This window comes from Urocampus carinirostris, chromosome 4 (assembly GCF_059441175.1).
Source record: "Urocampus carinirostris isolate Australia breed hairy pipefish chromosome 4, RoL_Ucar_1.0, whole genome shotgun sequence".
Classification (NCBI taxonomy): domain Eukaryota; kingdom Metazoa; phylum Chordata; class Actinopteri; order Syngnathiformes; family Syngnathidae; genus Urocampus; species Urocampus carinirostris.
In genome coordinates this window covers 36,585,564-36,601,795 of record NC_142352.1, presented here as the reverse complement: position 1 = coordinate 36,601,795, position 16,232 = coordinate 36,585,564, and the positions used below count along the sequence as shown (strand labels likewise).

At 40.3% G+C, this 16,232-nt stretch overlaps 1 protein-coding gene across 2 annotated transcripts in view; it reads left to right on the top strand.

Moving 5' to 3' along the window:
* The first annotated feature begins 3,696 nt into the window (after positions 1–3,696).
* dennd2b (DENN domain containing 2B) overlaps positions 3,697–16,232 on the top strand; it is an 82,994-nt gene continuing 70,458 nt past the window's right edge. The window contains exon 1 of one of the 2 annotated variants that reach the window (XM_088334403.1): positions 3,697–3,814. The gene's annotated coding sequence lies outside the window, so the exon portion shown is untranslated. Of the gene's footprint in view, positions 3,815–13,925; positions 14,112–16,232 lie in introns of those variants that run through there. The other variant, XM_088334402.1, reaches the window with a different exon arrangement.

Genomic DNA, 16,232 nt, shown 5'->3' with positions numbered 1-16,232 from the left:
TCCCTTTCCTCCGAGAAAGCAGGTAGCAATTAACTAGCTGAACGACGAAACGTCTCCAAGAATAAACAACATCCCGTCAGAACTCCTACAAAGGATATCATCCTGCAAGGTGACTGGAACGCCCACATTTTTTGTATGTTTGATGTCAGATCCAAAGGCTTCTCCTGCTAATGGTAACCCATAAAACTAGTTTGTGTGGGGGAGATATTCTCAACCGAAAGAGCCACTAGGCTCTACATGCCCAGGACACACCACATGATGGACAACCACAACTTACTCTTCATACCTTCTTGATCTTCTGAAGGAGAACGCGGAAGTTCATGATGACCAGGTCATGTCAGCTTTCCATGTATCTTTCCATGTTGGCTCCTGGATATATGCCGGTGCTTGATTACATTCTCGAAACATTGTGGGATATTGATGTAGTCGACCAGACCAGTGGAATGTATCTGGATGGTGCCAAGTCCATTTTCTGAACTTCTTGTGGTTGCCAACAGTGTTTGCCATGACCAAGTTGTTGTAGCTGGCAAGTTTAAGAATCTTTTGTCCTTTATAATTTGATTTCTGGTTTTCAGCATGTTTTCATCCAGTCTCAATGAACATTCACACTAATTTGGATGTTCCAGATGATGACGATATATTTTTTTGAGGTGTCCCCTGAAAAGTGAAATGTATAATATTTACATTAATAAATATGTTAACATTTTCCAAAAGAGTTTAAAGAGCTCTTATAGTTTTTTCCCCTCACTGTGCCTATCTGCTTTTATCTTACTTTTGAAAAAGCTGTTTGGGGCAGAACACTTTAAATAGGGTAATTGGGGACTTCATGCCATCCCTATGGGTTTCCTTTCTTTTTAACCTATTTTGTTGGTGTAGCATGAAAATGGTAAAAGTAAAAAAAATGACTTTTTCAGGTACCGTCTTATCGCTAACCCAAACACTATTAAAGATGAAAAAAAGAGGAGTTTATTTGAGCACGTCTAAGAAATGCACAAATTTGGTCACACAACATAAAGAGCTTGACAGAGGCTACAATGATTACACAAACCAGGATATGGTGGCTACAAGTAAAAAAAATCATATATTTTTTTTAACGTTAATGAAAAAAAAATACAGCTACTAAATTTCCCACTTAGTTGATTGGTAGTTCCTTTTTTAAAACATCCTCCTGAATAAAAGAAAGTGTTTTCTAAATATGTAAGAAAGCAGGATGTACTCAATCTCGGGGGAAACTTACAAAAAATGAGTGCCAAACCTAAATAAAGATTGAAAATACAAAATGATCTCAAATCTCACATCACACATAGTGTATTTTTAATCCTCTGTGAAGAAACACATTACCGCAGCTTACTCAGGAATTGAGACCATTTTGTTTACAGTACTGCTCTGCATCACTTCCTGGTGGCCAATTTCCACACACCAAGTGGAGGGACACACATTTCATTGAAGAGAAAATGTTATTTTTATTGTTAAAATGGTCATAACGTACCAAGTATTTCTTAACTATAGCTGTACAGTCAATCAAACATGATCTTGGTTACTTCACAATCGTTAATTTGAGTAGTTACTGATACTAGAAATTTAAGTATCAATCAGTTCCATGTAAATACATGGTAGTATCCACTTCAGTTAGTACTATATTTACGATAAACAAAGAACAAAGATTTTACACACTAAAATGTTTCATTTTTAATTGAATAACTACAGTTTAAACTTTAAAAGTATGAAAAAGTGAATAAAAGTATTTCCATTACATCTGTTTCAGAACAATAGTCACAAGAGTCAAATGCAAAATCAGCAGTGTAAGGAAAATACAAATACTGTATACTGTAACAATCTCAACTACGGCTTCCATTGAACAATATTTTGAAAATGAAGTCAGAAAGTGCAAAAAGTGTAAACAATACAATCTATAGACTTTTAACAGTATTAAAACTAAAATAGTTCTACAACTGTTACAGAGCAAAAGTCAAGAGTCGAACCACCCAAAAATGGCAATGAAACGATCAAGCCTTTTGGCTCTGTTCCACTAGTGACAACAGATTTACAGGTTTTTGCTCAGAAACCGTAACATGTTTACAATTTTGTTTGCAGCTCGTTGCGCTCCGTAGGGTGAACTATTTTCACGTGTTTATGTAAATTTGCCACAGTAGCGAACAACTTCACCACAGAAATTACACCTGACATTGTCATTTTCAGTTGTTGAAAGAAAAAAAGTCCACAACGCGCTGCGCTTCCCGCTCTTCTGATAAGGATGTGCACTTAAAATTAGCCCTCTCTTTTGCCTCACAAAATCTGGCATCAACTTCGAGTATGGCTGCTTGCGCTGGGAGAGGAAGAGAAGGGCTGCCCTATCTGCTTTTATATCAGCACGGGTGTATGGGGATACTCAATTTACAATATTTTGGTTACATCTGTGAATAGTTCAGGAGGAAGACGGTATGGGTTAGTAGCTAGCCCTGCTTTCTCAGTTTCTCTAAATACCGCTCTTTGCGCTATCTGACAACGTGATCTACTTCATTCGACAGCTGCATAATGTTTGTTTGACTATTCATCGTCAATGGTGTATAACAGTATAACGTTTTTGTTGTTGTTGTCTACGGTTTACTACACTACGGTCACATGTGTGCAATAGTTCATTAAAGGCGGCGCTTTGAGGAAAGTGGTAGAGGGGTGAAGTATCAATTCCAAGACAATTGTATTGATCCAATTCAAGTATTTTCTTAGTATCGATAATATGAATATTTTGATCAATCTGCCCACTTCTCGTAGTAAATACCCTCGTTGTATGAAAATTCATACTCGACCTGCTGGTTTTCAATTACAGAGAAAAACTCGGCTGTTATATCCTGCTCGGGATACTTTTAACCAAACAATGCTAAAAGTTCTCATCTCATTAGCTACACCGCTTATACTCAGTAGGGTCGCGGGGGTGCTGGAGCCCATCCCAGCAATCATCGAGCAGTGGACACCCTGAACTGGTTGCCAGCCAATCGCAGGGCACACGGGGACAGACAACTCACTCGCTCATTCACACCTAGGGACAATTTGGACCGGCCAATTCACCGAACCACTGCCCCACCGTGCTGCCCCATGCTAAAAGTTATTATGATTATTTGTAAAAACAGTGGTACTAAGGGAGCTACTTTGATTTAGTTTATAAAGTAGGGATTTCATTATCAATGATTATAATGGCATAAATTAATTAGAATAAAAAAAAATGAACGCATTATTATAGTGCAGCGTTAACGAATAAGCACGCTGTTCACTCAACACAGTTGCCACACATCGTTTTGGTCTGAATTCTAGGAAAAAGGAAAACCGCTCGATTTTGTGCATATTTACTTATGCATATGCGCCAAAATATGATGTGAATGTCAAGCAGTTATAAGACGTTTATTGAAGTATAGATGTAACACAACCAAAATAAGTCGAGCGGTGTTTGCGAAACATCATCAACTCCGAGTTGTGTGAAATATTTGTGGAAAAACGCAACGATCGGGGGAAAATACGCACAGGATAAACTCAAAAGCTCGTTTCTTCCCGCGGGCACATCTAATTAGTGGATACTTGAGCAAATATGTAATCACCATTACATCTTTTCATCCAGAGAAGCGATCCACACAACGTTGCGTCACTGTTTCCTGTCCATTTCATTTTTTTCCCTCTCGCGTCTTCTTTGCAGTTCCACGAAGGAGACGATTTTTTTTTCCACAGAGGGAAAAAAAGTTTTCTGGTTGCAGACGCGAGGAACAACGACATTGTGCAGGAGAATGGATCACTGAATAAACACGCCAACCGCGTAAACAAGCAGGTAAGGGTCTGATCGCTGTTTTCCACTTAATGCTGTAAATGTCAACATAAACCGGAAAAGTTAAATTATCCCCAACTTTTTGGGCTACCTAGGATTGCACGTTCAAAAACAAAGTTCAGATACCTTTGTTTTTTTCTGTTGTGTTTATGATCGAAACATCCAGAACTACAGTAAACGAAACAGGCGCCTATGCATCTTCCCATCACGAAATGTCACATTTAACGCATGGGGAAAATATTTGAGTTTAGGGCTGCACCTTGCACATGTTTCCTACAGGTGGCATCTCAGTCCATCAAATCTCTCAATCCAAACCACCAGTGCAGGCATAGATGCATGAGCTTCCTTTTTACCTTTACATTGGTTTATATCCCTGTTATCTGTCCCCCACCCCAGGCACCGTTTTATGTTACTAATTGTGTGGATCAGTGGTTCTCAACTGGTCTGACTTAAGGGCCCACCATCCCACCCTACTAACAAGCTGCGACCCAAATCAAGACACAAATTTCACTTCTCAATTTTATCAAATGAAAGGATTGTGCAGTTCAAATCAGATATAGTAGAATATATTCACACTCAGGACCCGCTCAAGCCCTTATTGGGCCCTAAGCAAAATCAGATTTGGGGTCCCCCTATCACTAGTTAATTTGCATACCTACTCATTCCATGTTCTACTCCAGGGGTGGGCAACTATTTGGATGTGACATGTTATACTTCTTTTGAAATAGTTTGGTTTTGAAACAACCACAATTAGCGCAAAATAGTATATTGGGTCCTTGTTTTAAGCACTTCATCTGTTATTTAGTTTTACTGTAGGGTTTTTTTTTTTTTGTATTTTGTGTGTTTCAAGTCGGATTTTTATTGAAGTCCTGTAGTTTTTTGTAGTGTTACTGCAGTTTTATTTTTGTACTATTTTTGTTGTATTTCTGCAAAAAAATTCTGAAGTATTTCCATAGTAGTATTTTTTCGGATTTCTGTAGTACTTTTGTTGTATTTCGAAAGTAGATTTTTCGTTGAATATCTTTAGAATTTTGGTAGTATTTTTGTGTTATTGTAGTAGTTTTATGATTATATTATTTTTGTAACATTACCGTCGTATTTTCTTTAGTATTTTTGTACTATCTGTTTTATTTTGTAGTATTTCCATATAAGAATCATTGTTGTATATCTCTCCACTCAACCACAATTGGGAGGGCGCCGATTGACTGAACAGACGGATGGGATGGAGCAGGGCAGCATCACCCTCTGTTGTTAAGGAGTGTATTTTACGGAGCATTCTTTTGCCAGGGCAAAGGCCCACGACCCACTAAAAACGGGTTTGCGACCCACTTTTGGGTCCTGACACAACAGTTGAGAAACACTGGCATAGATGACTGAAATTGCAGCGGTTCTGCAAGCGGACAGCAATGTAGGCTGGTCCTTTTTTCTTTCCGGCAAAAAAAAGCTTGTTATTCTTTATTTTAGCTTTCCGCAAGCTCGCTCCTATACTAGTATTCTTTCTCATATTCCATTTCATGCTGTGACTTTTTTTCACACAACTAGAACACCTGTAAATGTATAAAGGTGTGTACCAATTAACATATTTACACTATCTGAATCACGTCTGGATCCCGCAGGTGGATCTATCAAAATATTGATATTATCAATACTTAGTAGGTACTCGGATCACATCAATACTATTGTCCTGGGATTGATACTTCACTCCTCCACCAATTTCCTCAAACCGCAGCTTTTTTATGTTTGTAGCGCAGTCTTTCACTCCCTCACACAGCTTCCTTGGCCACACTCTTAGTTTATGCCTGAGTCATGACTGACAGGCACACTTCTAGCACCTCTCCCTAGCTGGCCTGCTGCTGCATCCTGCCGGACAGGCTGAAGCTATGCACCCACTCCTACCAGAAACTATAAATGACAAAGGTACACAGGAAGCGCAGCTAGGTGAGGATTCATTTATCATCTTCAGAATAAGACAATGTCAAATGAAAGTTGAGTGGTAAAGTGGTCTGCTACTATGGCAACACCACAAATTTACCTAAACACAAGAAATAAGAGAGCAACGAGATGCAACCAAAAATGTAAACATGTTAGTGTTCCCAATCAAAAACCTGTAAATGCGGTACTGTGCAAATGAAGGTATTTTAGTTGGCTTGGTGACATTGTTATACAGTATTTGCCTTTTTGTTCATTTTCTGCTTTTTTTTGGTTTGACTTTCTTGGCTTTTGGTCTGAAACAACTGTAATTGAAATATTTCTATTTAACTTTTTTATACTGTTGAAGTTTGCTACATAGTTATTTAATAGATAATGACACATTTTAGTGCCGAAAAGCTTTGTGCTGTCCATCCATCCATTATCTGCACTGTTTATCCTCAGTAGGGTGGCGGGGGTGCTGGAGCCCATCTCCAGCTGTCTTCGGGCAGTGGACACCCTGAACTGGTTGCCAGCCAATCGCAGGGCACACAGGCACAGACAATTCGCTCGCTCATTCATACCTAGGGACAATTTGGACCGGCCAATTAACCTGATATGCATGTTTTAGGAATGTGGGAGGAAACCGGAGTGCCCGGAGGAAACCCACGCAAGCACGGGCAGAACATGCAAACTCCACACAGGAGGTTCGATCTCACGACCACAGAACTGTGCCGCACACGCGCTAACCACTGCGCCGCCGTGCTGGCTTTGTTCTGTGTTACTGGAAATTATGAACTAATTCAAAGGGGAAAGGATTCGTTTATGCAATGATCATAACATTTCCAAGCAAAAAGTATTGGATCAATATCAATCGATACTACCATGTATTTACTTGGATCTAATCAATACCAAAATTCCCAGTATCACCCACCCCTAATCTGAACAGTGAATTGATAACTACTGTTATCAAACAATGACTTTATAATGCTAGCAAAAATTGTAGTTTTAAATAAGTGCAGATGTCCCTCATAGTATAAAAAAAGAGTATGCCAGATATGCCCCATTCTAATCAGTTCAGGGCTAATGGTCCAAACACGTTTCAGGTATGAGTTCAAAAAGTCATATTCGCTGAGTGTTTCCACTAGAAATGGGTGGGTACTGATACCAGGTATTAGTGTCAGTGCGGATACTGGCCTTTTGAAATATACCCGTCAACTTATACGTTTTCCCTGTATTTTACAAGTTTTTTGATCATCTCAAAATGTTTACGCGATATAACAATTTTTTGTCCTTGGGGGGAATAGAGTTACATCTAATAAGCATCACTAAATTTACTCCATGTGGGGAAAGAACTAAAAACATTGCTGAAAGAATTGTTGTGGCGTTTACTTGGTAAATGAAATAAATTTGTTTACACAATTTATCTTAATTTTTATCCTGCATAGTATCTCTTGCTGTGAGTAAATAGGTTACACTTTGTCTTTGTAAGGTGTATTGTTACTTAATAAGGGGAATTGCAATCGTTAATAAGGGGAGGTTGGCTGAGGTTGACTGATATGATGAGTCCTTGTAATAATGGCCATCAAGGAGCCATATTACAATCAGGAACCTGAAATTAAATAGACACTGAGTAATATTTGACCGCTAGATTTTGCTGAATTGTGTAGTGCAACCAAAAAGAGTGCTACAGAGCACAATTAAGAATACAAATTACAAAGTCTCAATGTGACAAAACCACACTTATACCTTTTTATGCAAAACCTTTCACAACTTTTTTTGTTTTTTGAGGGTAACCTTTAGCAGCAAGATGGCGGACACTCGTATGAGGTCTCTCTAGGTGAACCCAATGTTGTGTCAAATAAATTTCTTGACTGGTGAGTATATAAAATAATGTATGTTTATATGATAGTTAAGCTGCACGGCAGCACAGTGGTTAGCGCGTCTACGGCTCGGTTTTGAGGTCAGGGGATCATATCCAGCTACTAGCCTTCCTGTGTGGAGTTTGCATGTTCTTCCTGTGCTTGCATGGCACTCCGGTTTCGTCCCACATTCCAAAAACATGCATGTCAGGTTAATTGGCCCTAGGTGTGAATGAGCGAGTACATGGTCTTGTCTCTGTGTGCCTTGCGACTGGCTGGCAACCGGTTCAGGGTGTCAGCTGCCCACTGACAGAAGATAGCTGGGATGGGCTCCAACACCCACGCGACCCTACTGAGGATAAGCGGTGCAGATAATGGATGGATGGATCTATGATAGTTCTTGTACATTTGTTTTATAAATGAAGTTTTTTATCACAAAGAAGCACCGACTATTATCCAATGTCTCTTTAAAGCAGGGGCAGCTAATTTAAATCACATTGGGTTAAAAAGTATGGACAAGGGGCTGATCCTGGAAACCTGTCCTATTTTTGTGAAATAACTTGTGGAGTAAAATGTCAAATGTGTTACAGTAAATGATTAAAAGTTAAACAAATCAAAGTTAAAAATAAATAATCATTTAAAGGCTTATCAAAAAAGTAGGTCTCGAGCCTCCTCTTAAAAATATCAAGGGTCTCCGCAGACCTGATGTCATCTGGGAAGACTGTCCATTGGCGAGGACCAGAGTGGCTGAATGCTGCTTAACCATAGGTTTAGTAAAATGTCCTTTATGAAAAAACATTATTTAGGGATTTAAAAACCTTTTTTTTTTTTTTCAAAAATATCCATCATTCTCGGCAGTGGGACAGGAATTTTGTGTTCTAATGGTTTCAGTATGTGGTATCGGTAGGCCCATTGGTCTGAAAAGAACGCGGTATCAAACATCTCCAGTTTTCCTTTTTTTATGAGAGAATCTGCAATGCATTTTTGGAGAGTATGTGGGAAAAGCACTGCTGCTATGCCAAATAATCCCCGTCAAACATTTTAAGGATTCTGGCAGGGTGCCAAATCCAAAACAAACACACGCTGAGCTTGTGCTTTTATTTGACATAATAAATGTGATGGCAGCTTGAGCAGGTGTGCGAGCATTGCCTGTTAACACGATTCTCTTTGGAAAATCAAGTTATGTTGAGCCTTTCAATCTAGACAGCTTCGCAGAGAGTTTTTGCCGGGATTAGTTCGGAGGTGCTCCTGTATTATGCTCATGGGAAGTCATGCTGCGGGATCCAGACGTGATTCAGAGAACAGCGTCTGGGTTCAAGTGAGACGTGTGTGTGAGGGGTGAACATGTGGCTTACTGCAGCTGGCATTTATTCCATATTGCAAGGCCCTAGTAAGACAATCCACGACTGGAGAATGACTTACCAATCGTTTTTTATGAACTATTTGAGAGAGTTATCCTCAAATATAGAAAAAAAAAACATATTGCTACTTGTAGGGCATAACCACACTAGTGTACAGTACATCTGGGCACTTGTCAGGAAACTAGCAGTGGTGGGCCATCAGGGCCCGGAAGGCCTCCGCTCACCTAAAAATATCTCAATCATGTGATGTAATTATATTTTTTCCATGAATACTTATTAAATGATTCAAAATTGCCTGTCAGTTTAATTACATTGCTTCCCCCTAGTTGCGCTGTTTTTAGATGTGTGCTTTAATATTTAACCAATCACATTTCAGCCGTTACTTGTTGCCAGGGTCAGAAATCTGCCAGGGGTCTTTGCGACAGATCTACAAGCCCTCCTGAGACATGATAAATGACGATGAAACTGTAGGTTTAGACAATCGGATTCCGAGTTGGGGACATCAAGGTCTTATTTCAGTCGTGAGGAAACCTCAGCATTAAGGCAGTAATGCACCGTAGTCTAAAATCAATTTTTTACTAAATTCTAATAGTCAAGTCAAGTAATCTTTATTTGCCCTTAATCACAAGAAGTTTCAAAGGGCTGCACAGACCACAGACTATTGCACACTACAGACTATTATTACACCAACCCCTGATCTATAACTTACATAAAAGGCAAGAAAAAAACTCAATAACCTCAGCATGAGGAAAATGAAGAAACCTTGAGAAGGGACCACATTTATGTTTTTATTCTACATCACCTTTTAACTCATATAAACTTTGAACATTTTATACCAAGCAACTTTAATGTCAAGCAACTCAGAATCTCTGAAAAACACAAACAAAATGTGTCACGGTTGCCATAGCGCCCAATTGGTCCCCGCCGTGTGGGACCAGGTTGTGTCACGGTTGCCAGGGCGCCCAATTGGCCCCGCCCATGGACACCAGCTGAAACGCGTTGACAGATTGCTCCCTGACTACTTTAACGCTGTCTGTGAGTCGCTCGGTGTCGAAGCGTCTGCGAGACTCCTGCTACTCTGTTGAGATACGCCAAGCCCTGTGAATCCCCTTTTTTGCCTGTGTTTGTGCTCTTGTTTTGTTCTCGCCCCGTTCTGTTTGATTTTGACCACTTCCTCGTTCCGAATAATCTACTTCCGCGACCAACGATCCCCGGATCGAGTGTGCGCTCATTCCTCTTCTCCCCAATAAACTGGGAGTAACGTTACGCAATTGGGTTCTGCTGCGTGTTTCCTGTCCTGGTCCGTAACAAAATGTTAATTAGAATATCGACCTCTCAGTGCAACAACAAATAAACCATTAAATACAAGAAAAAACTTTACATTTGTTATGTTAAACAAATGATCCCTAAAAACACAGGACACATATGTAAATAATTGTATTTACATATCAACACAAAATGTATAATATAAAACAATTTGAACCTTTTTTTTACTCGACAAATTCAAAGTCAACAACATAGAATCCCTTTAAAGAAACATGCATATTGACCAAACACAAGAGAAAAAAAAAGCGTCTAAAAGGAACCGTCTCTTGATGGTAGGGCCGGCTAATGTCGTTCAATTCCAAGAGTTGTCTCAAGAAGTTGGTTCGTTCCCAAAAGACACATCACTAAAGGCCATGGTGTGAAATGAATGGCCCGCCACTGGCAACCAGTAATACTTTTTGTTGCTGTTAAAATTGCACTTGTGCGCGGTACTCAACTGATGCAGTTTTGGTTACTAGAATGTTCCACTCAATCTAGTTATCTGAATGGCCACAGTGCAGACTAGTGTGTTAACAGAAACTAAATTGTTAAAAAATACCAATGCGGAGCCTTTTTGCAACAGTCTAATCGAGATCCTTGGACTCCTAAACATTTGAAAGTTCCAATGCATATATGAGCATGGCTGGGTTTAAATCGATTATAAGAAATTAATTGATGGTTCTGTTGTATTGGACTGTAGAGTGAATTGATTTTTTACAATTCATATTAATTTTCAAATGATGAATTGCTATTATAAGATTAATATCAAACAAAAAAAATGTTACCCTCTACATTTAGTTTAGTGCCCGTCAAGTCAAGGCCTGCTGGCCATATCCGGCCCCTTAAAAGATTTTGATACATTTTGTTTTTTCTAATTTCCCAATAAAATTACATTAAATGTAAAAAAGTGAGAAAAAGTATTATACTTAAAATGAGGAAAAATACCCGTAAGGACAGTAAATTGTACTACACAGCACTCATGCTGGGCCTCTAGGTTATGAAATGATAGCTGAAAGTGCTTCCCACAGTAGCGGCATTTGTCGTTTGCGAACATTCCAAGGATTCAGGAAGGACAATCGCTGCAAGGCCAAGTTACAAGGCTTCCTGCTGACTTGATGTTACACATGATCAGCAGGGCTGTCTGCATTTTGTCATTTCCTGTTCTCTAAACTTTGTCAGATAATAAAAACTCCTCAGAGAGGTAAAACTACTTTTATGGATGAGCGGCAACGCAACAAACGATGCAAATATCAACATGAGACTGTCTGATATATTGTCAACAGAAACTCTTCCTATTGTGTCATTTACTGAAGACACCATTTGGGTTAGGTACTTTACAGACACACAGTTCTTGAGTTTGCAAGGATATGTCATTTTTATGTCAAACTGCGGACAGATCGAAATAGTTATGAGAGAGGCAATCTGCGTTCTTGTGAAAAGCAATATAAAGTAATCTAGGGGTGGCCAACCCAGTCCTTGAGAGACTCATGGCCTGCCTGTTTTTGGAGTTTTTCTGCTCCAATACAGGTGAGTCCAATCACCTCCATCAATATCAGGCTTCCCACACAGCTTGATTACAAGCTGAACATTTGCATCACCTGAGTTGCAGAACTGAAACCTACAAAATATGCAGGCCACGCAGCACTCTAGGACCGGGTTGGCCTCCCCTGCAGTACTTCCTCAGTTATCGCGGTTAACAGGGACCTGAACCCCCTGTAAAATTCCGCAAAGTAGTGTTGCTCCTTCATAAAAGCCGCCAAGGGTCATGCTTACCTCGAGATGATGCCTTTACCGACTGAGAACCTAGCCGCAGCGGTAGGCCGGACCTGCAGCCTTAGTATTGCCTCAGTCGCTTACCGGACCAGATAACAATAAAGGAGCACTACCTGGTGAAAACCATTTGTTTGCGCTCTTCTGACTTTCCTCCTAATCGAATTTCAATGATAAATTCATTTTTAATATAACGGGCCGCTAAAATACTTGCTTAGATTTAGCCATGCTCAGGAGTTTGTTTTAGGTTTGGAGTGGACACATTGACTTGTGCGCCTGCACACCTCGGCTGTTTGACTGACAGCATACACCAGCCTCTTGGTCCTGCACACCCAACACACAAAGCCCTCCTTAACCTGCCCCTGTGATAGAATTAAGTCTGCTGTCTGCAGAACAAAATCCCCGATTCATTGATATTGATGACAAAAAAGACTTTTCAAGTCAAGATCCGCGAACCAGTGAACCAGCAATAACTGAAGCGCAAAGTGGCGAGGGGTCTCTATACACTATCATCGGAAAAATGATCAATCTAAATTGTTCATTAAAAATGTTGCATGTGCCTCCTTTAGTCATAAACGTGTTGATAAATACTGTTTTTCAACTAAAAACGGCATCAGAGATCCACAGGTTCGAAAGCATTCTCCATCCGGGCCCCGGGGCTGTGGAATGCTCTTCCCCCTGAGATTTGATCTGCAACCTCTGTGGAATTGTTTAAATCTAAGCTTAAAACACACTTCTACTCTATAGCATATGAATAACCTATATTTTATGTTGATATGTGTTTTATTTGCCCTCATGTAGGTTTTAGATGACGGGATGGTGTCATAATAGTCTGTAGTTTGCAATAGTATTTGATCTGTGCAGCACTTTGAGACTCTTTGTGATTAAGGGCTATACAACATGACTTGACTTGATTTCACTTTTAATTGTACACAAAATTCCTCTTCCTACCTTTCCTTGATAATATTTCGAATACTCTGTCGTACAGATTCTCCGGGTGATTCAGTTCCATTAAGAAGTTCCATCGCCATCGAAGCTAATGCCGAAAGTCGAGCCTGTACTGTTAGATTTCTGGCACAAGTTTTTATTTTATATATATGGCTAAAAAAGTCAACCGAAGCAGTAGACACGCCAATACTGTATTTTTCTTCACTTTTTTATTATGATACTTCTGTTACCGATCCCTAGCCGATCATAGTTTACGAAATCGGTTTCCCAGGGCCCGCTAACAGGTGCTGACTCACAAACTCAGATCTGATTGGCTAAACCAATAGCGTTATCGAACACCGTATTTATGCTACCAGGCCGAACCCGTCGGCCTTCAGAATTGTTTGTGAGGCCTCTGGGTAGATTTCTGAGCCTGGCAACAAGAAATGGCTGTTCTTTTTTGCCTCTTTGGTTAACTTCGACAGGCTTTACCCGGCACCGCACACTACGTGGGCAGTACGTGTACCCCAAAGCCCGCTTATCTCACAGAGCTGGTTTACTCTCAAACAACACATAGCTGATTCAGACTGGAGCTGAAGGCCGAGATGTCAAGTGAACGGCCCGCCACTGGTTGATATTGCTTTAAAAACGTGATATTTGCAGGTAAAATAGTCATACATCACAATAACAATATATGGGGTCTATTTCTGATCAGTTTCATGTTGTCTTTATTGAAAAAAAAAAACGGTGGTTTACCTTCAAAAATATAATGTAATATAAGCGACCTCATCTTTTAAACGGTAGTGTGTATGGCTTCTATTTTTTAGGGATATAGTTGTTTCTACATATGGCAGGATTAGTCCTCGTGAATATTCATCCAAAATCTACCATTCATCCGGCTGGACAATAAACAAGTGAGAGCGAGGAGGGGGGGAAAAAGACGGCGGGGCCAAATCAGTACAAAAGTGGGGGCAACAAGTCCAGCCTTCCCAAGAGGAGGCTGCAGAGCTTCACTCCTCTCTTCTCCTTTTTCCATGTGTGAGCCAGATTGACTTGCAAAGACATGAGCGGGACTTTACTGTTTTAGGAAGGACAGGTAGCCGACCAACCTGAATGGATTAACGTCTCAAAATGTCAGCCGTCATGCGCTCGAGGAATCGCTCGGAGGTAACAACAAACCAAAACAAAATCAAAACACACACAAAAAAAAACCACGACATGCATTCTACGCCGAAGTTGTAAAGGGACCACGAGCGAGTGTGTTAGCTAAAATATGTGTAGCCATAATAGAACACTACAGTACATTTGTGTTTAATTAAAAGTTTTAAACAAACAAAAAACTTTTCGTGCCCATATTTGGTCAATGTAATGTTTAACGACGAGTGGAGTTAACGGCTAACTATTACGTCTGCTCTGTTTGAGTACATTGTGGGTGGAATGTAAGGGTGGGCGGATCGATTGGAATATCGGTATCTTTGATACTGAGCTGGTATTTGAAGCGGTTCGATAATGTTGGATTGGGATCGATAGTAATAGTTGTAATGAGAGCACACTATGATAATGTTTTATAGCTTTCAAATATACATCCAGTCGTGTTTACACTTCTGACTTTATTTTCAAAACATCTTGAAGGTAGCCTAATTGTCTTGATAACGTTGTTTACATTTTTGTGACATTGCTGTTTTAGTTTGACTCTTGACTTTTGTTCTGAAACAGTTGTTTTAGTAGATGTAAGCTTTTGTGGGGTGGACCCAAGTGAGGGGAAGCAGGAACTGAGGCAGGGGTGCTCTAAGAGAGGAATGTTATTCATCAACAAAAGGAGGTACACAGTGACATAAACATGGGTTCACAAAACAAGGAAATGTCCAGGCTGAAAAAAAACCTGCCATGATCCAAACCAGAAACTAAAACCAATACAAAATTGGACATGCAAGGAACAAAGTAATGACCAAGCAAATATACACTAAACTACTAACAAAATGTATTAACAAGAAACAAGAAAAAAACCCTTATCAGAGGTAGGAATGACAGCGGAAAAGAAAGTGACCATGCGTGCTGCTCAAAATGTCATGATAAAACAGACCTGGGCACTCTGGTCTTCGAGGGCCATATGTCCTGCATGCCTTTAGGTTTCTTCTCACCAATATAAGCCATTCAAATCAGCAGGTTCATTAAAGAGAATACAAAAGGCCCTTTTTTTCAACTAGGCACAGAACGTGTAATGTTCCTCCCCACAATCATGCAGCTATGTTTCAAAATATTCCATGTGACGTGGATCTTTAGGAATTAATTTTTAAAGTAGACAGTTTGATCTCATATCCCCTAGAGCCGTGACGTCACCTGATGACAACGAGAACCATAACAATGGCGTGCACCGTTGAAAAACAAATGGCAATTGTAATAAATGGTGAATGCATAGCTCTCATTTACACTTGGAGTAGTTGGAACTTTGCTTACCGTGTTGCTGGGGTGCTTCAGTTTTGTCCGAGTCCCATACTGTGACCATGTCAAGCTTTGTCCAGTAAGTGTACCTGCTGTCTTGTACTGTTCCTTTTTTGCCTTCACCTCATTTATACCAGCTCAGTAGCCTAGATGGTAAGGCGCCCGCTTTGAGACTGGGAGGTCGGTGGTTCGCGCCCCGGCCGAGTCATTCCTAAGACTTAAAAAGTGGTCGGCGGCGCCCTCTGTTGGCTGCGGCTGCATCGGCTCGCTACAACGGGTCAGGTGCAATCGACATTTCGTTCTGTGTACATTGTTACACAGAATGACAATACAAGGAAATTATTATTATTATTATTATTATTATTTCAGGTATGTGATAATGACTTTTCCTCTCACCTTTTTTGTCACATGTCTTCCAAGTATTATAATATTGTCCATACAGCTCCCAGTTATCATGCGGGCACCCGAAGGTTTCCAGTTTTGCTTGGTCCAGATTAGCCTCGATAGTATTCGGCTAGCTGGCTTGCCTGCCGTGCTATTGTTTTTTTCCTCCCGGCTGAATTAGTGTTTGTTGCCATATTGTTGTTTTGCCGCGGTCATCCTGGCTGCTCACTGCATGTTTTCGGTCAGCCAGCCTCCTTTTTTTTTCGCCGATCGGTCCCGGTTAGCCATTTTTAGAAGCCGGCTAGCCTGCCTTACACCTGCTGTTTTAGCCCCTTTAAGCTCTCTATGTGTTATATTGGCCAGTTCGCCAAGTTTTGGCTGCTCACTATTTGTTTTACCATTGCTGCACCCACCTGTGACACAACGCCGAGGCATTCTCCACAAAAACAACCAAAACTCAAA